This window comes from Pezoporus wallicus, unplaced genomic scaffold (assembly GCF_028554395.1).
Source record: "Pezoporus wallicus isolate ANWC-B61680 ecotype Strahan unplaced genomic scaffold, APGP_CSIRO_Pwel_v1 contig_6631, whole genome shotgun sequence".
NCBI classification, from domain to species: Eukaryota; Metazoa; Chordata; class Aves; order Psittaciformes; family Psittacidae; genus Pezoporus; species Pezoporus wallicus.
The window spans coordinates 200,931-220,701 of record NW_026639372.1 but is presented as its reverse complement, the minus strand read 5'-3'; the positions used below and the strand labels follow the sequence as shown (position 1 = coordinate 220,701).

General features: G+C 45.6%; 1 protein-coding gene across 3 annotated transcripts in view; it reads right to left on the bottom strand.

The window, feature by feature from the left end:
* The window catches only part of ARHGAP40 (Rho GTPase activating protein 40), a 42,935-nt gene that overhangs the window by 20,258 nt on the left and 2,906 nt on the right, over positions 1–19,771 (bottom strand). The gene's annotated exons all lie outside the window — the stretch shown is intronic.

Below are 19,771 nucleotides of genomic sequence, written 5' to 3'. Positions count from 1 at the left end.
CCAAACATGTGAAAGGATGCAGCATCAACACGGGTTTTCCAATGCTGTCATTGCAGTGACCTTCAAGACAACAACTCCAACACTTGCTTCCAAGACTTCCCTGTAAACTTGCACAGATACCCTCAACATCCAGAGTAAACCAAGATGCTTCAAGCTTGGTGCACTCGTGCTCTGGTTATCTGACACACACAGCAAGCGACAACTCCCAGACACAGTGGACTGAACCCACTAGCAAAATCCGTCACAGCTCCCTCTCCTGCATCACAGATCATTCAAAAAAGTTGGATGTTTGAGGCCCTCTTTTCCTGCCCACACCAGTTTTTCACCTGTGAAACCCCAACAGACAGAATTTTCGTACCACCCTGCTGATTAATTCATGGGCAGCCGAAGTCCCAGACTGGTCTCATTCAGCTTTCACCCTCTGTGCAGAAAGTTGTGAGGTTGTCATCAGTCCATAAAATAATACCTCTCCTAAAATGAATTTTAATTTTCTTCAAAGGGCTCCAAGCCATTTAAACGCAGCTCCATCTGGTGAAATAGCTTTTTCAAAGACTTAAAAGAAGTAAAAAATGTAAACTACAACAAAGCACCTACAGCAATTTAGCTCCTACCTCTGGAAGGGCTTGGAAAGAGATGGCAAAGTATCTGCAAAATTTTCTCTCCCTCCATTGCAGAAAGCCATTATTAGCAGTTCTGGCTCTAACTTCCTTGTTATAAGAAACATTTCACAGAATCCCAGACTGGTTTGGGTTAGAAGGGACCTTAAAGCTTGTCCAGCTCCAACCCCTGCCATGGGCAGGGACCCCTTCCACTCGAGCAGCTTGCTCCAAGCCCCTGTGTCCAACCTGGCCTTGAACACTGCCAGGGATGGGGCAGCCACAGCTTCTCTGGGCACCCTGTGCCAGCGCCTCAGCACCCTCCCAGGGAAGAGCTTCTGCCTAAGAGCTCATCTCAGTCTCCCCTCTGGCAGGTTCAAGCCATTCCCCTTGGCCTGTCCCTGCAGGCCCTTGTCCCAAGCCCCTCTCCAGCTTTCCTGTAGCCCCTTTAGGCACTCAAAGTTGCTTTGAGGTCTCTCTGGAGCCTTTGCTTCTCCAACGTGATGCAGCCCAGCATCACCTTTTTATATGCTGATGTAGGCCAGCATATGGTTGGCTTTCTGGACTGCAAGCATACACTGCTGACTCATTTCAACTCATAAAGGACTAAATTTGAAGATCTAAAAACTAACAGACATGTGTTGTAGGATATTCTGCACTTGTGTTTACACATGTGCATGTATACTATGCTCATACCCTCTTACAACATGCACATAGGCAGCCCTTCCCTTCTAAAGGTCAGAAGTAAAGCAAAAAGCATCATTCCAGGGATATCAGGAGCCAGCCACATCACTGAGAACAAGAATAAGGAGGGTTGGTTTGTTTGTTTGTTTTAGAGGAACACAAAAGTGAAAGATTGAAAAGAGCTATTACACCACCCAGTCCACCTCTGATAAGGGTAGAGGAAATCTGCTTTCTTAGCAGCCACCCCCACTTTTTCCACCACCCCACTTTCCTATTCCTGGTTATCCAAATAGCAGGCCTCCAGGTGAGATGCCACTTTATAGCCTGGTTGAGGACTCACAAAGTCAATCTAAGATCTGGGGTTTTTTTTCTACATGCAGTTTATGCCCACCTCCCTCGGTTCTGCTATAGTTACCATCTCAAATCATTGTTTATCCTTTCAACTTTTTATTTGTATCTTTACCCACTAGGAGTTAAAAATTTAGATCACATCCCTCACATTAACTCTTCATCTTTAGTACCCCTCTCCATTTTCTCACATTTGCTTTAAACAAAGCTACCTTGCTAGCATCAAAAAGACATTTAATATCTGGCCATGACATCTCACTAGAATTCTGTTACACACCAGTCAACAGAAATCATCACTTGCAACATGAAATGAAGTAGGAAGAGGATTTTACGTTACATTGAGGGATTAGGCTTTGGCAATATCAGTGCCAGAAACACTAGAGCCAAACTTGCACTGAAGAGCAGTCTCACAGCACACAACAACATTACACAGGCTAAGGAAACACCTTACAGGCTCTCTTAATTGCCCTACTGAAGGCACACAACTACTCTTCTTGCCCTAAGTTACTGCCCTAGACCTACTGGGGACCTAGGTCCTGACCAGAGCAGCTCTGACATGTACCTTTCCTTCATGTTCAGCTTGGTTGAAAGCTGGCTCATCTAACACAGCTTACTGAAATCTCCCTGGCTTCACACCAAACCAGAACATAGATTTGCAGATCCAGCAGAACCTACCCTAGACCTGAGCAGCAGAGGTCTGCAGCAAGCCTGTGTCACACACAGCTATGATGGTCCTGCCCCACACCTGCCACATGCCTGCCTGGAAAAATAACCCAAAATGTTAAGCCAACATAAACAGCGTCTTCAGGTCTTTCAAAAAGAGCAACTCTTGACTTTGATGTTCTGTGAGACTTACCCAGATACCAGGTTCTGAATGCAAGTTTTAGCCCTGGAGATACTACAACCAAGTGGAGTAATACTTATTTAAGGCATTAAGGCATATTCCTGGTGTACATTTGAGAAGGATCCCAACATCCTTACAGTCCTGGCTTCAGACCATAGACCTGCAAACAGCTTGTTTTGATCTACCAGCAACTTCAGTCTACATCAAGACAAGGAGTACTGCTGCAAGGACATAGTTTTTGCCAGACAACAGTGAACTGCTGTATCCTATCCCACTCTGACTCATGCCTCCATATCGCCCACAGGTATTTTGCTTCCTTTCACAGCTGGAAATATAGATGATCTAGTAGTGCTTGCACCAAAAAGCTCCACCACAGTCACACTATATGCCTACACTAGGAGAGCCATATTTGAACAGCTGAAAGCCATCCCAGCTTTTTCCCTCAACAACCCCCAGATACTGATGCACTAAACTCTATTTCGACAAGGTGCAGGATGCTAATGTCACACAGCAGCTCAACACTAAGCTAGCACTGCTGTTCCTGCTTCACTGGACACCAACAAAGCTAAGTCAGGCCTTTACAGTTAGAAAATTATTTATTTTCTGGTCTAAATGTTCTTTTCTCTTGAACACGGTGCTTCAGAAATCCAACTGCCCAGGTGGAAGGTTAATTTTAGATACAGTGCACCTGAAAGATTGTTCTTCCTCATTGCATTCCCAAGTCACCAGAGGGCAATCTGTGACGTACAAATGCAGCAACAGTTTAGATTGGAAGTGTAGATTGTTGGCTTAAAATGTTAATTGCTCAGTTGCAACTGGGCAAAAAGTAGGTGGAATAATCAAGTTCACTCAGCTGCACTGTCACCACAACAGAAAGCTTAAGATTATAAAGTTTTAAAAATTAACCCAACAAAAAGCAAACTGGCAGAAAGATCTGGTTAAGGACAACCATAAAGATTACTCTGTGGAAAGAGTGACCACCCTCCTGCAATAATGCAACCTTCTCTTTTTTAAGAGCAGAGCCAGTTTTAATGGGGCTCGAGATCCATTCAGCCGACTTACCTAACACCGTCAGTCTAACCCTGACTTAACAGGATTAACTGAGTTGCAAGAAATTAGACTGTCATGGACCTTACACAGTTCATTTTCTTATTGTTGCTTCTATAAATCCCCTCCATGCAGAGTGCTGGTAGCCCTGGACAAGCTCTGCATCCTGCACAGTGCTGACTCTAAGCAATGGTAGCTCACCAGGCTAGAATCTAGTCTCAGGGTAGTTTTTGATCTGTTCCTAGATGCTGTCGATGCATGACAAATATATTGCAAACACTCATGCAACTCTCAGGCCTCTTGAGTATCAAAATAAAATAAACACTGTTGCTATGCATCTGTTCATTCCAAGCTTGAATCATTCCCACCGGAGAGCTTCTGAAAGGATCTGGAGCTGCCTCAACTACTTCACTGCTTGCTCAACATCCTTCCCTCATTAAAATACCTCTCTAGCAGATGAATAAATAAAGAGGTTCCTTCTCAAGCATTTAAAACAGAACATGAGGCAACAAGTGTAAGCCAAGAAAATGGAATTCCTGTATGAGAGTTTCCAGAACTAAGATGAGAAGGAGGCAACAAAGGCAGAAGAATTGTTACACAAGCCAGCCCCAGCCCTTCCACACAAGCACCTAGACTTTTTAAAGACATTTCCAATGATCTAGAACAAGCACAAAGGGACAGACGGAGTGAGTTCTCAATTAACCTCATGAGCAAGTTAGGAGAAGCACACCAAGTCACAGCATCACAGCAGCCCAGACCAGTCCCATGAAACACAAGTTCTTTTGAATGAAAAGTGGGGCATCATTTTATCAACTGGTTGCAGTATTTCAACAGATAAAGACACAAAGTCAAAGAATAAAAACCACGTCAGCATCACATCACAAGTCTCCCCATCTTTAAACACACTTCAAGGTCAAAAATAACTGTTGGGTACAAAAGCACAAGATTAAAACAAACAAAAAAAGCCCATGCAGGAAATGGCCCCTCTTCACATTGCTTCCAAGTTCCTACCCTAAGCAAGCAGTTTAAGACCTAATGAAGAACTGTGTAGCTCACACTGAAAAGAAAGAATCACCTGAAGATCAGAACACCACAGTTCATAACATCCCAGGTTATATTGCTTAAAATCATGTAGTCAGGTAAAGACATCAGAAACAACAGAGAGGAGTATTTGAAAAACTGGATAAAATCCTGAAGCAGTAAGTCACATGTCTATAGCTGTATCTACATACAACATAGATATTTCTTGCTTACTGTAAGTATTGGAAGTTTAAACCTCAGTCTTTCAAAGCTGTCAATGCTAATACAAGAACAGGTCCCCATATAGAAGACTTAAATCTGTTTATTATCAAAATCTTGCATGTAGTATGCAGAATCAGCTACCTCATTCATACACACAGAATTACATAAACCACTATTCCCAACACAGATAGCAAATTTATCCAGGAGAGGCCTTGTGGACAAATGCTCCATAACTTTTCTCCCAGAGGTCTGAAGAAAGCTCTACTGCAAATCTTTAAAGCCTGGCTTTGCTGACCTCAGTTCTGTACACAAACACTACCAGTTCCTCCCTTCTCCCTAGAGCAAGAAGCAAAAAAGCACAACTGAAGTTTACTCCAAGGAGAAAATGAAAAGCACATGGCTGGCTCAAATTCCTTGGACCAGACCATAAGTGTAGTGACAGACTGATTCTCAGATTACTGTGGCAGCAATGAACAGTAACTTACCCCATACACTTTTACCATAAACCATAGCAGCTAAAGAGCCAGAATTAAAGTGATTGTAGAAACAGGCTGCCCCTGCTGACATACATCTTTGCATATTTCTAACCATAAGGGACCTGGTCATACACCCAGCAGTTTCACAGAACATCCCCCTAAAAGAAGTCACAAGACCTTTAGCCCGGGCTATTTTCAATGGCAGTGCTGCCAACCACCAGTCCTGTTTGAATTAAAGAATTTTATCAAGGAATTCGCACCCATAGGACAGCATGTTTGAAGGTCTGTCTCTATAGCACCAGCAAGAATAGCTGTCACTCCTACAGCTTACTAATAAGATTACAGCTTGTTTTCAGTAACACAGCAATCAGTTCATCAAATCTTCATTATGCAAGCAGCTCTGGGAGCAGCGTCACTTCAGGTTGTTTTGAAGAAGCCTGTTCTGCAAGTGATAGAGGACGTGCCAGGCAGCTCTGCATGTGTGGAGTCCTTCACTCCAGCCTCCCCCACTCCACAAGATGCTCCTGTCCTGGCATCCCTAGTGCCATCAGAAAGACAGAACAGGGATCCTTCACCCAGTGCTATGTGGAGTGAAAGACACTTGTGTGTAACTCCCTGCTCTGCCTTAATACCTCCATCACTTTCTGTGCTGGAAGCAAACTCCAGACATCACCTCCACCACAGCACTGGAATTCCTTAATAAAACTTAAGTTATAACTTACCTGACAGAAAGGGTTTCTATTGAAGTATTTAAGGGCAAAGAAACTCCATCTCAACATCTGTATCTCAGGCCTTCATTTGGAATAGATTTGCTTCCACTTTGTCTAGAAAGGGCCTAAACAAGCAAGCTAAGGACTAGTGAAAGTTGCCTGTAATTACCGATCTGCCTAGAGGCGTCTCGACCAAAGCTCAGAGCAGGACAAACAGCAAACTGATAAACCCATGCAGATACAGCCAAATTAAAAATGTTCAAAGCCATGTTTAGTTTAGTCTATTAGCCGGGTGTCTGCCCCATCACAATAGGGTTTGTTTTGGCCTCAGAAGACATAAGCTATGCTCTCTGTACATGGTTTTTTTTCCACTGCAAGGTCGCTGCCAATGAGCCCGTTGTTCACTTTCCCTGTGTTAGCATGGAAAGCCAAACAGGAAAAGGTTGTGAGAAATGGATAGGTGTCCAAAGCAAAGCTTTAGTAGTGCTGCAATCCTTTATGCAATTGTGAATTGATAAGCATGATCTTTGGGATGATTGGGTGAAACTTATTAACAAACAGGTGGCATTCCCATCCCTATTTCCATCCTCACACACTCCACAGAAACCATGCTCATCTAAACACAAAAGCAACTGTATTCAGCCAGCAGTAACAAGGTACTGCTCTGCCTTCCAGCTTGCACCTATCAGAATGACATCAGATGCCAAACCCCACAGACGATGGAATCATCATAGAATCCCAGAGTGGTTTGGGTTGAAGGTACCTTAAGACTTATCCAGCTCCAACCCCTGCCACGGGCAGGGACCCCTTCCACTAGAGCAGCTTGCTCCAAGCCCCTGTGTCCAACCTGGCCTTGAACACTGCCAGGGATGGGGCAGCCACAGCTTCTCTGGGCACCCTGTGCCAGCGCCTCAGCACCCTCACAGGGAAGAGCTTCTGCCTAAGAGCTCATCTCAGTCTCCCCTCTGGCAGGTTCAAGCCATTCCCCTTGGCCTGTCCCTACAGGCCCTTGTCCCAAGCCCCTCTCCAGCTTTCCTGCAGCCCCTTTAGGCGCTGAAAAGTCACACAATTAACTTGCTGACCAGCACAAAGTAAGGAGGGGTTGAGAGATGTGCTGGAATCCAGATATGCTTCACACATGAGAGGCTTAAGGATGCAGGAAGACAGGAAGCACAGTCATAATCTCCTTGTTTGGATTTCACAGGTAAGATTTATTAAAAAACAAAGTGCTTCGCTATTACATTGCCATGAAAAGTCTGCCCTTGGCTGTGATTTATAACTAAGTCTGTAGCTCATACTGGAGCGGTGCCTCCGAGCCCAGCCACAAGCCACCTCAGGTACCAAAGCTTTACAAAACTGTGAGGAGAAGCATGAGGGAGGAAGAGCTGGCTTGGCTCTCAACTGTTTTGGAGGCACAACACCACCAGGGCTGGATAAGCAGGTAGGTGGCTTCCTGGGAGCCCAGTGAGAATGCCACAGTTACTGCTGCAAAAATAAACACTGAAGTCAATGAATTAGCAGACCAGGATGGGCAGTGTACAGCATGGTGTACAGGCATGTTTCAGGTCAATCCTAGCAGAAAGGATTTGTTATGCACATACACACAGGACACTTCACCTGCTGGCAGGTCCCGAATGCACAGATGGGACTTGCCACTTGCCAAGAGTTAACGTTTTGGTCAAAGTTAGTGAGCAAGCTTGGGGTTCCTGCTGTAGCACCTCTCTGTACCTGACCACAGAAGTGTTTGGCACCAGCACAGACACTGGAACTCAACAAACTGTTTTAGCAAAACCAGATGTTGTTACTGAATATTTTGATTTTTACAAAAGAAGCCCTTCAATACTCAAGCATTTAGTCCTGTTGTCTTACACGAGTCATTTTAAAGTAAGTTATCATATTATTCCTGTGCCAGCGCCCATAAGATTAATTTTTTTTTTTTAATCTCAAACTTTTCCTGGGATCTTTCAAATCCTTTCTTACTTCTACACACAAGGTCAGAGCAGACTGGGAAAAATGACAAGTCAGACAGAAACATGAAAATGTGAGCTATGGTTAGAAACAGAATGACTGTGAGTACATTCACACAAAACAAACAGATTTCGATTACTGCAGCGTGGAAATGTTTTGAAGCTTAATGCAATTCCTAAGCTGATACAAGTGTACATTAGATGAAGCCTTAAGTCCTTTAACGTCCAGTAAGCACACAAAGAGTATGGTGTTTGTCAAGCAAAGTAGTTAAAATTTCAGTTCTAGCCTTTAGTACACATGCTTTGCATTATATTTATAAATAAGCAGTTCTTGCCTTCATACAGCTCTGCAAATCACTGAACAGCCCTCAAGCCCCACTGGCTGGCAGGGCAGCATTACCACCGAATCTCAAGGGAACACAGTCTGCATTTTAGATCCCCTACCCCCAGTCCCACTTCCACAGCTTGCTGCACTCATAGAGTCCCAGGCTGGTTTGGGTTGGAAGGGACCTTAAAGCTCCTCCAGCTCCAGCCCCTGCCACGGGCACTCCTCCCAGTTACAGAGTTAACTGAAAATAAAAAAGGACAGAGGGCTGGTAACAGGCCTCATTTCAGGGTGAAGACAGCCCAAGCACCGGTTTAAAGATCATATTGTAGCCTGCTCACCTCTCGAAAACCACCCGGCTTCCATCCGCCCTGCCCCCGGTGCTGCCTTACCTCGGCGCCCTGCCCGGGGGACGAAGAGGAGCAGCGACCGCCCCGTACCCCGCTACCGCCCTGCCCGTACCTGCCGAGCCGGGCGGGCGCCAGCACGTCCCGGGGTCCGGGGCCCCCGCTGCAGGCTACGCCGGAGCCGGCCGAGCCGCGCTCAGCCCTGTCCATCCGGGAGCAGAGCGGCTCAGTCCCCCGCTCCCCTCCGGACGGGAGCTGCCCCGTGTCACCCGCGAGGTGCCGGCCGGGGGGTCGCGAGCATCCCGTCCTTCCTCCGGGCGGGCCGCTCAACGCCCCTCAGCCTTCAAGGCGGCGGGGCCCGAGGCTGAGCCAGGCGGTGGCGGCCGCCGGGACGCGGTGAAGGGGACAGCCCCACAGCCCGCCTCCAGCGCTCCGAGTGAGCTTGGAATAGCGACGAGTTATTGCCAAGGCCAGGCTGAAGCTAAGGCTTGCTAAACATTAACTCAAGCCTCAGCCACGCGCTTTTTTACAAAGTAAATTCAGCGTTTCCTGAGCAATGAGTAAATCCCAGCTGTGCGCAGGCACTGGTGTTGAAAGAGCAGCACAAACCAGAACACCCACAGGGAGTATTTTGCAAGATCCAGAACCTCCTTTAAAATCTCATCAACAAGCAACACAGAAAGGGTGAAAGCAATCAAATTCTTGGAGCCATCCACAACAGGTTTTGTTCTTTCCTTGTTATTTTCTCCACCAAGCCTCCTTTCACAGTGTTTCTGTAACTTCCCTTTCTTCTAACACTATTCCTGATTCCATAGTTAAAGAGACAAGTAATTCATTTAAAGTCTCTTCAGCGAAGGCAGGTAAAGCTTCTCCAGCACAAGCAATATTACCTCTCCAGGTTTCTGATTTTTCCAGTAAAACTGGATCTATAGCTCAGTCTCCTCTGCCCCAACAGCTTCAAAGGCAGCAACAGTATTTTAGAGACAATCCCTCTTAAAACCAATACGAAGAGGCCAGCTCAGGTTTGTTCTTATCCATTGACACAGCCAATTTCCAGCAACTGCTGTAGTCCAGCCACTTCCACCCCACCTTCTGAATGTGCAGGCAATTTGCTGCAGAAGGAATGCTGCCCGATCCCAAACTTCAGCCCATGGGGGCAGGTAGGGGGAAGGATATTTGGTCTGGGACGCTCACAACTCCTCACACTCAGTATGCCAAAATATGCATGGGGATCCTTTCCTCCCCTCTCTTTCCTTTCCTACCCCTAATTCCTGCAGAACTTTACTCCTCCCCCCAGAATTTTAAACACCACGAAGGAAAGCAGGAGGAGAGCCCTCTTAGTGAGGAGTAACCACCCTGCGGAAGGAGGGTAACCTCCAGGTAACTGAAGGTGCCTGTGGGAAAGCACTGCACACCGGAGTCAGAGCCAGCTTCTCCTGGCTCCCTCCTGCTCCCAGTAAAGCCATAAGGCATGCATACAAAGTGTTTCATATTTCTTATTTAGCTTATTCACTACAAGTGGTACTAATGAGAATTATAAGGGATACAACTCCAAGTTTAGGTTATGCATATAGCTCCTCCTCCATCAGCTCCAAAGCAAGACAAACTGCAGGATGTGCCAGCTTGTGATATCCACAGTTATAACCAAACCCATCCATGAGCCGCAGCTTTTACAGCAGCACCAAATTATACATAGGCAGCATAACACAGACTGGTTTGTGTTGGAAGGGACCTTAAAGCCCATCCAGCTCCAACCCCTGCCACGGGCAGGGACCCCTTCCACCAGAGCAGCTTGCTCCAAGCCCCTGTGTCCGACCTGGCCTTGAGCACTGCCAGGGATGGGGCAGCCACAGCTTCTCTGGGCACCCTGTGCCAGCGCCTCAGCACCCTCACAGGGAAGAGCTTCTGCCTAAGATCTGTCCTGGGTTCAGCAGTAGCAGTCATGTTTCTCCTTCTTGGTAGCTGGTGCAGTGCAGTGTTTTGACTTTTGGCCTGGGAACAGAGCTGATAACAAGGGTGTTTTGGTTTGGCCAAGGACTTTGTGAGTCTCATGCTCTGCCAGGGAGGAGGGGAAGCCAGGAGGAAGCAGAGACAGGACACCTGACCCAAACTGACCAAAGAGGTATTCCATACCACAGCACGTCATGCCCAGGATGTAACTGGGAGTCAGCCGGAAGGGCTGGGGGACTGCGGGGTTGGAGGAGATATCGGTCAGTGCTTGGTCGGGCTGGGGGGCCGAGTTATTGGTTGGTTGGTGGTGAGTTGATGTATTCTCTTCCCTTGTTATTTCCTTTATCATTGTTATTATTGGTGGTAGCAGCAGTGATTTGTGTTATACCTTAGTTACTAAACTGTTCTTATCTCAACCTGTGGGAGTTGCATTCTTTTTGATTCTCCTCTCCATCCCTCTGGGAGTAGGGAGAGGGAAAGAAGGGGGGGAGTGAGTGAACGAGCCCTCTGCCTGGTTTTAAACCACGACAGATCTAATTATATAAATTTATGTAATAAAGTCCTTCGCAATGTGCACAGAGCAAGTCAAAAACAGTTCTGATGCTCTTATTCAGGTCTGCAGACAACAGCTGCTGCAAAGCCACACTGGATAGAAGCGTAGACTATCATATGTGCCATGCAAACTGCCCAGGATTTGAGACATGGAGAGTAAGGAGGGACAACAAAAACATCCATGAGAGGAGATGTGGCTGCCCTAAACTTTACTGGTTTGACACTCAGGAAAGTGTTGTTTCTCCCCAGGGAGCACCAAGCCTTTCCAAAACGCTTGCCACCACATGAACCTTGCTCTCAAACTAGCAGCTGGGTTTCAAGCAATTCTTTCTCCTGTACACAAAAGCACACCTAAGCTGCCAGTACTGCAAGTGGATGGGCACATCAGCCCACAACTACATTTCTTTTATCCTCAGGTAGTGAGTTCCTTCTCCTTACATTTCCTTCAGCCAGCTGCCTGCCCTTTTTGACTGGCAGATCTGATAGGCTGCCAGTCACTTGTACAAGTGAGCTTCATAGTAGGGGTTTCTAACACAGGAGGAACAATTCAGCTGGGGTTGTTGCACAACTGAGGCAAATTTAAAGTATCCAGAATGAAGACAGCATTCTTTCTTAGTACATTCAGGTTTGATTACTCATATAAAGCACTGCACAAGCATTACTGAAGGTTTAAGATCTCTGTGGATAGCAGCTGCAGTACTAGCTACAGCCTTTCACACGCTCACTCTTGCCTGGACTTTGGTTATTCATGGTATTAGAAAGAATAATCAGCAAATTTATTTCCTAGCTTGTGAGAAAATATGTGGAGGAATAAGATAGGAGACCAGCTGAGTCTGCATTTTCAGCCAGCATGATTCAGGATAAATATTTCCATTCTAGTTTCGAGCTCTCCAGCATGTTTCATGCCCTAGGACAGTCTTTCTGGCATCATTAGAGATGAGCCAATGTCATCATCTAGATCATCAGATGTCATCATCTAGATCACAGGAGCTGAATCTTACTCAAATACGGAGACAGAGAGACATATAGGTGCTCTCAGCAGCCACTTTACTCAAATGAATCACTGGTACAGGGCCAGCACTGTCATCATCACAGGTTTCATGCGCGAGTTATTTCTGAAGGTATCTACACACCCTGACAGACTGACATGATTTGGCTTGCTCAGAAAACACAACTTTTCTGGAATCAAAAAGGAGGGGGGAAAAACATCCAACATCCTTTTGGAAAATTGGGAAGTTCAGCTGGGCTGGAATTTCAGGCCGGAGATGAGAAGACTCCAGGAATCCTCTGCCAGATCACCAGCCTGGGAGACCTGCCCCTGAACACTGCAAGCCAGTACTTGGCATCAGAGCCTTCAGGTTAGCTTGAACACAATGTTCACAAGCTGCACCCCAAGATCCTGCAGCATTATGATCTTCAGGCACTCCCAAAATAATGTGTGATCATGAAAATCAAATGTGAGCAAAAGGCACTGCAACATGAAGTAGACTGGAAAAACCTGGACATAACAAATAATTCTTTTTTCTTCACGGGTTTGTTTTTACAGAGTGAAATATTAGAAAATACTGAATAATGCTAGGAAGGTTTGAAAATATTTATCCCCTTTCAACCCAATCACATCCCAAGAAAATCCTCAAGTAGTGTTACTCATCTGTCACATGGACCCATTAAGATCAAGAGACCATTACAGCTTCTGGAGCCACCGAGGCAGGGAGATTATCCAAGTACCAGCGTGCTGGCAGCCTGTAGGGGAGGTAGGACCCAGCCTGTGGGTCTGGGTAAGCAGTGTGGCCCCCAGCAGCCAGGCCTGTACTGCCCGAGCTGGGGGAGCAAACCAGCACCCCTCAGCAGAACAGCGTCAAGAGGCCACGGCAACACTCAGGTCCTAAAAAGTGCTTCTGCTCAAGACTTTACTTCATGAGATGAGACCTAATTTGTCATCCTGGGGGCTCTTCCTCATGGAGCTGCTGGAGAGAGTCCAGAGGAGGCCATGGAGCTGCTGCGAGGGCTGGAGCAGCTCTGCTCTGGAGCCAGGCTGAGAGAGCTGGGCTGGGTCAGCCTGGACAAGAGAAGGCTCCTCAAGGGGAGACCTTAGAGCAGCTCCAGTGCCTAAAGGGGCTACAAGAGACCTGGAGAGGGGCTTTGGACAAGGGCCTCCAGGGACAGGGCAAGGGGAATGGCTTGAACCTGCCAGAGGGGAGACTGAGCTGAGCTCTTAGGCAGAAGCTCTTCCCTGTGAGGGTGCTGAGGCGCTGGCACAGGGTGCCCAGAGAAGCTGTGGCTGCCCCATCCCACCTGCTCTAGTGGAAGGTGTCCCTGCCTGTGTGAGGGGGCTGAAACTGGATGAGCTTTAAGGTCCCTTCCAACCCAAACCATTCCACGATTCTGATCCTACCAGGGAGAGATACAAGCGTGGCCACAGGAGCAGGAATATCAACCCAGTGCAAGCGGAGAGGTAAAGCGACACCTTCCCCAACTGCCCAGCATCACACCCTTGACCCTTCCTGCTCTATCCACACATCATGTGGCTCAGACCCAATGACGAACAGTCAGACCTCGCTTACTGTAAAACCCAACCTGCCTGCAGCCACAGCTGTACGTCAGAGCACACAACCTGCTTTATTGCAACCAAGAGCTGTAAGAAACAGGATTATGACTTCAGGCAATAGACAAATCAGACAACAACAGATGCTTCCTCAGCTGAGACTGTTTGTATGCAGATGACTATTAATCTCATGTTTAAGAAATAAACAGAAAACAACACCGGGCGAAGGAGGAACCCCTGATATCTAGCAGGATGCAATGCTGTAGAAGAGCAGGACCAGTAGGCAGTTGGCGCCAGAGCCATTTTATCACGTTACTATCAGAAGCAGCAGCTGTGAGCAGGGATCTCGACAAGACACAGGCCAGTGGTTGCGTAGGTGGCTGCCTCCAGTTGTGTTTGACAATGTCATGGCTTGGGGGAGCAAAGGAGGAGGGGAAAAATCTAAGATCATCCACTAGTTAGACACAGATGCATATTCAGATAAGTGAACTGTAAGGTTGTTTTAACCTAATTAGTACTGTAAAGGTGATTTAAACCAGCCAAAATATTTGCACTGTTCAAGGAAGAGCTACAACAATAGGAGGAAGCGCTAAGACACACCAGCTATTCTTAATACTCAAAAACACTTATTCTGATGAATAACCAAGACTTGCTTCCTAATTTAAATTGAGTATGTTTCTGCTTCCTGGGCATTTTCAGACCATATAAAATTAGAAGACTTATCAGGTTTCCAAGGATGACCTTCTTTATCTCCCTACTCACATGCCTGACACCTACCGGCTGCTCGCGCTCCCCAGGTCACATCCCCGCCTGCTTTACAAATCTCATTCTGATTTCTTCAAGCCGGATTTTCTGATCCCTCCTGGGAAATGTACGGGGCAGAGCTACAAAGAGGAAGAGTGTCAGAAATGGACTACCTTATTCTGCTGTCTCAGTTCTCAGACCAAAGATATGATAAATTAGGTTGTCACCTTGTTTATTTCCTTCACCATAATCACAAGCAGCAGGATGGGCTCCACAGACTGAACTCGCCATGAGTCAGTATGTTTTTGGGCATCCCACAAGAGTTACTGCCCAAAGAATGCCAAACATGCACTCCTGAAAGAGGAGAAGTCATGCACATGGCACAGCCCTACAGTCAGAGCAGAGCAAATGGTTCAGAACTACCAAGGTTATGAGGCAACTGAACAATAGCTACTCATAGCTTGACTCAGATAAGCTGGAGTTTTAGCAAGGATGGTAAGACAAGGGGAGGGTAAGAGTAGGAGTGACCTGATCCCAGGTACACAACTAAGCTAGTTATTAAGATGATTAAAAGTGAAACATCTAAGGACCAGAGTATGGACAAAGTATAAAAGCAGTTTTCGAAGCAATATCTCATTTCACATGTTGTTTGGGGTTGTTTTGATAGATTTCAGTATCTTATAGTTTTAGAAACCTCCCCAGAAGTTTTTATATTGGGTCAAACTAACTGAAACCATTTCAAGAGATAAGGCTAGAACACTCCTCTCTGTGTATTGAAGCTTGTCCTGTTGAATGATTACAAGAAAAACTAAATCCATTTACCTAAATACTCCAAATTCAAGATCTTGAGAAAAATATTTATCCAATAGGTCCCCACACATTGTCTCTACATATGTGGATAGAAGGCATTTACTTGGGAATGCAATGTCGCTGTGCTCATTTGTGGGTAGGACATCATCCATCAGCCTCTGAGCAGGAGAATATGACTATTCCTGCCTCTCATCAGGAGCAGCACTTTTACAGAGCCCAACTGCCCAATCAGCGATTTCCAACATAAAAAGAAAATCTAACACAGCCCAGTAGCAGAAGCTTTTATTGAGCAGTCAGGCAATAGTAAGTGCCAATTATTCTACTCATAAGCAAGTCGTGCTTGTACACAGAACTGCCATCATTTATCCTAACAGGCTTCCATTCTACTTTATCATCTCTTTAGCAGCAACAGGTCCATCAGGAGGAATCCAAACTTCTCTGTGTGTGGACAGATTACAAATTGCCCATAATTTATATTTATTGACATTCTCCTTGTTTGTCTTTTAGAAGAGAGCTGGGATAGAAACAGGATGCGTCCCTGCTTTAAAGGCTGAGAAGTCAGTCAGCTGTCACTAGTTTTGCTGTGCTGGCACCCTGCTCTGAAGTCACCACACAGAGCTTGTTTGTACTATTTTCATCTATAAATCATGCAACAGCTGAAACAAAACTGGTTGAGATGCTGAACCCGATTGCACAATACAGCTCACTGACTCTTACAGAGCTATTAGTAGTCAGGAGTTTGTCAAGTCATTAGAGAGGGCTTGTTTTTCCAAAATATGCATGATGAACTTTTATTAGACAGGTCTTCATGAAAACCAGGATTGGGAGATTTCAGGCATGATCTAGGACCAAACCACAGGATGAAAGAGTTTGATACAGACATTCCTAAACAGCTTCGTAGTGCAGAATTTAAAGGAATAAAAACACAGGGCAGGTGAGCTCAGTGGTGGAAGATCATCTCAAAGATCGGCTGGGGACTAGAGCAGTGCCTGTAAATCCCTGCATGCTGTTATCTCTTGTATGAAACCCCCCTGCCCCAACAGCAGGAGATGGGACACTGAAGTCTCAGGTATCAATGTCAAGAGATGCTGCAAGATAGATTTTTATTCTTCAGTTTACACCTGGTGTGCAAGCGCAGAGTAACGCAGTGCTATTGCAAATGCAAAAAGATGACATCTCCTACATCATCCCCCCGGATAGGCACTTTTGAATCCAGCAAGTTAAAGAAGCAGAAATGAATTTGGATTCACAGGTATGCTGAAAATTACAAAGATTTCATAAAACTAAGGATAGATACACAATCAGTGAACGATAGCAACTATATTATACATATTATGTATCATCTCTCTTATGAGGAGGGATTGCAGGAGCTGTGCCTGTTTAGTCTAGAAAAGAGACTGTGAAGGGATTTCATCAGTGCAGATCAGTTTCATCTATCATGTGCCTCTCCCACCCAAGTTAGCTTTAATTCCAGCTAACACAGAGCTGCAACTAGAATGAACTTCCCAAAAGCCCTTCTCCAAGAAGTTTTTTCCATGGTATGTGTTGGTAGTTTTTGCCTTGAATTTTCCCAACTGACCTGGCAGCTCTGCGCTTGCTCCACACTTCCGGGCCTGCAAACATCCGGCAGCTTCACTCCTGCTTTATGCCAGCCAAGAGAGCGTAGGAAGCACAAAATGAATGAACTCTGCAACTCTTGGATTTGAGGTATCGTTAGGACTACTCCCACGAGGCATCCTTCCTCTCCCATTAGTCAAAGGAAATACTGTGTCTAAATACAGCCGTTACCTTTATCCACTTTTACCCTTCTTATGCACAAACTGGAGTGAGTCCAGGATTCTGGAATATTTGACCAAAACAAGGGTATCACAGATCAGCTGCAGGGATGTATATATTACAGCCTCATGTCTGCCTTCCGCTATGAGGCATGCAGGGATTTCCTTCCACTGTCAGCCCTGCCATTTTCAAACATTAACATTGTTTGGGCTTTACCTTGACCGAGAAAAACAACTTTCATCAGCAAGGCTGTATTTATGCGTTGCCTGAAGAGGATATCCTTCCAGTTCCATTATATATTGGCCACCTGCTATGGACCTTGCAAGAGTTACACACTCTGTTCACTCAAGAGCTTCCACAAACCTTTGATGCAAGAAATACTGCTTCCATTTCCAGTGTTGGTCACTTGCTTAGGGCTGTCAGGACTATGATCAAGCAGGAAAGATGGGGGCTCAAGCACTGGAGCATGCTCAGTTGCGTACATACAGAGACACTGAGAAATCTGAGCTGCCAGACTCCAGCATAACCATTAATTTGGCAACAGCAGTGAAAAGGTTTTGAGAGTAGTTGAATGGCAAATCCCCATCAGCAAGACAGCCTCATGCACAAGCTTCAGAGCCATCGTGCAGTAGTCACCTTCCCAAACCAGCAGTACTACAACAGTCCTTCCAATGCCCCAGCAATGCCACCTCATTAAGTGGCCCAGGTGGGGATAACTGAGAAGTATAAATGTTAACTCTTGGCCAGGAGCCTGCTGTCAGTGCTTCCTCAATGCACAGGCTGTCTGTGAAGCTGCTACCAAACCACCAGCACACAACAGTCGAGCAGCCTCTTGCCACTGTTCTCACCAGATCCTGGGCAGTCCATTCCAAAAACACACATAACATGTAGCAGTTCCAACCTCCACTGCCAACAAAGTCCATTGTCCTAGAAGGAACCTTCTATGAAAGGGCAAAACAGGACAAAGAGATAAGTCCATTAGCACCAAAAAATCAACCGACAGGCCTTCACACACTAGAGGTCTGCCTGTTCACTGAAACACTGAGGTCTCTACTATTGCATTCAGTGCCTAGCTGCATTTTTAACGCTCAGGCTCCATCGTATGATGGAAGCACATATGTTCATGTGGACATCTCACAGACCATAGGCCACCACACTCAAGTAGCCAAGGACGTTGCAAGTATCACAGATGGACTCAAGTTCATATTATATAAAAATTAAACAGCTCTCAGACAATTAGTGAATAAGGAGCTTGCCAGACATTGTACAGGAAGATTGTGAGGGTCCTGAAATATCTCCCTTTAAAAATTTAAAACAACATGAAAGACTGGCCAGAATAGTTTAACAGTTTTTAATGCCTCACTGAGGTTTGCCCTATTTTGTTTCTTTATGACAACAGCAAAGGTCCCTTCATGCCCTGCTAGCACAGAGGATTTAGTGAGAAAGATCCTCATTGATTCACAGAAGACCCATGTTTTGCAGACAGCTCAAGAGTCCAGGCACTAGCAGCCCAGGGCCTGATGGAATAAGCTATGCAGATGGAAATAATTATTTAGGAGGGGAAAGACTCCTGCATGAATGGAGCAACATCTCACTAAAACTGAAGCCTCTCACCAACACATTCCAGACTCCTGGAGTAATCTGCTTTGGGGAATATACTTTAAACTACATCAGCTTTGTATTTCTTTCTCCAAACTTCACAAAACATACTCCCCTGCAAACTGACCTAATGGTCTTGCCAAACAGCAACACATACCAGAAAGTTCATAAATATCTGAATCTAAAACCTATTTAGAGACCTAGCTTTTCAAGCAACAAGTTCTGATTTCAGCCAAGCTTTTCACGACACAACACACCTGGGAGGGTTTACCCACACCATGAATGATGCTGCTGTCAGTGGCTTCTACCTAAAGTCCGTGGCATGAAATAACAAATAAATCATACAAGCCATATTTGATATGTAGGATATCAAACTGAAGCACCTTATATAACTCAAAATCATGTATCTTAGCAGGCAATAATTGATTAGAAATATCAAATTAAGGGCAGTCTTTTCAAGCCAGCTACATAAAGAATATTTCATATAATGTGTTGCAGGAGAAAAATAACTCCAGCAGGTTACAATTAGGTCTCACTGCCATATGGATTTTACATCTGCAGCAGGAAGGCTCAAACACCACGTCACAACTAAAGCAGTTTTACGTCTCCAACCGAAAGCACTTAAACTGCTTGGAATAGAAGCATATGGGCCATAACATCCCAAATTAAGCAAACATTTTGCTGAACTGAGACATACAAAGCTAGGATATACCATATTCTTAGTCATACTTGGTAGCCTCTCACTTTTAAAGGATAAGTTTAGTACTCTCCTCACTCAACCAAAGCAGAAGACCCCAGTGCAAGTCACACAGTGGTTTTTAACCAGGCACTAAAGGGTTGGGAGGTCCTTTACTCCCATGCAGAGAAGGCCACTATTTCCCTCAGCAGTTTACATGTGCTACCACAAGAACATGTGAAGGGCTCCTTAGGTCACCATCTCATCCAACCTCCTTACAAGCAGGGACAAAACAGAACTCAGGCCAGGATGCTGAGAGGTTTGGCCAGTTGGGTTTTGTAAAGGGCTGAGGTGACGCTGCATCTGTGGGCCCCCATTTCAACACCCCCCTGCACTCACAGAGAGTGGTATTTTTCCTTAAGGGGAACTGGACCATCACCCATTTCAATTTATAAAGCTTTGACAAATGACACAATTCTCCAACCAACTAATTACAGATGCTATGAACTGGAAAACCACACCCACGGGTTTTT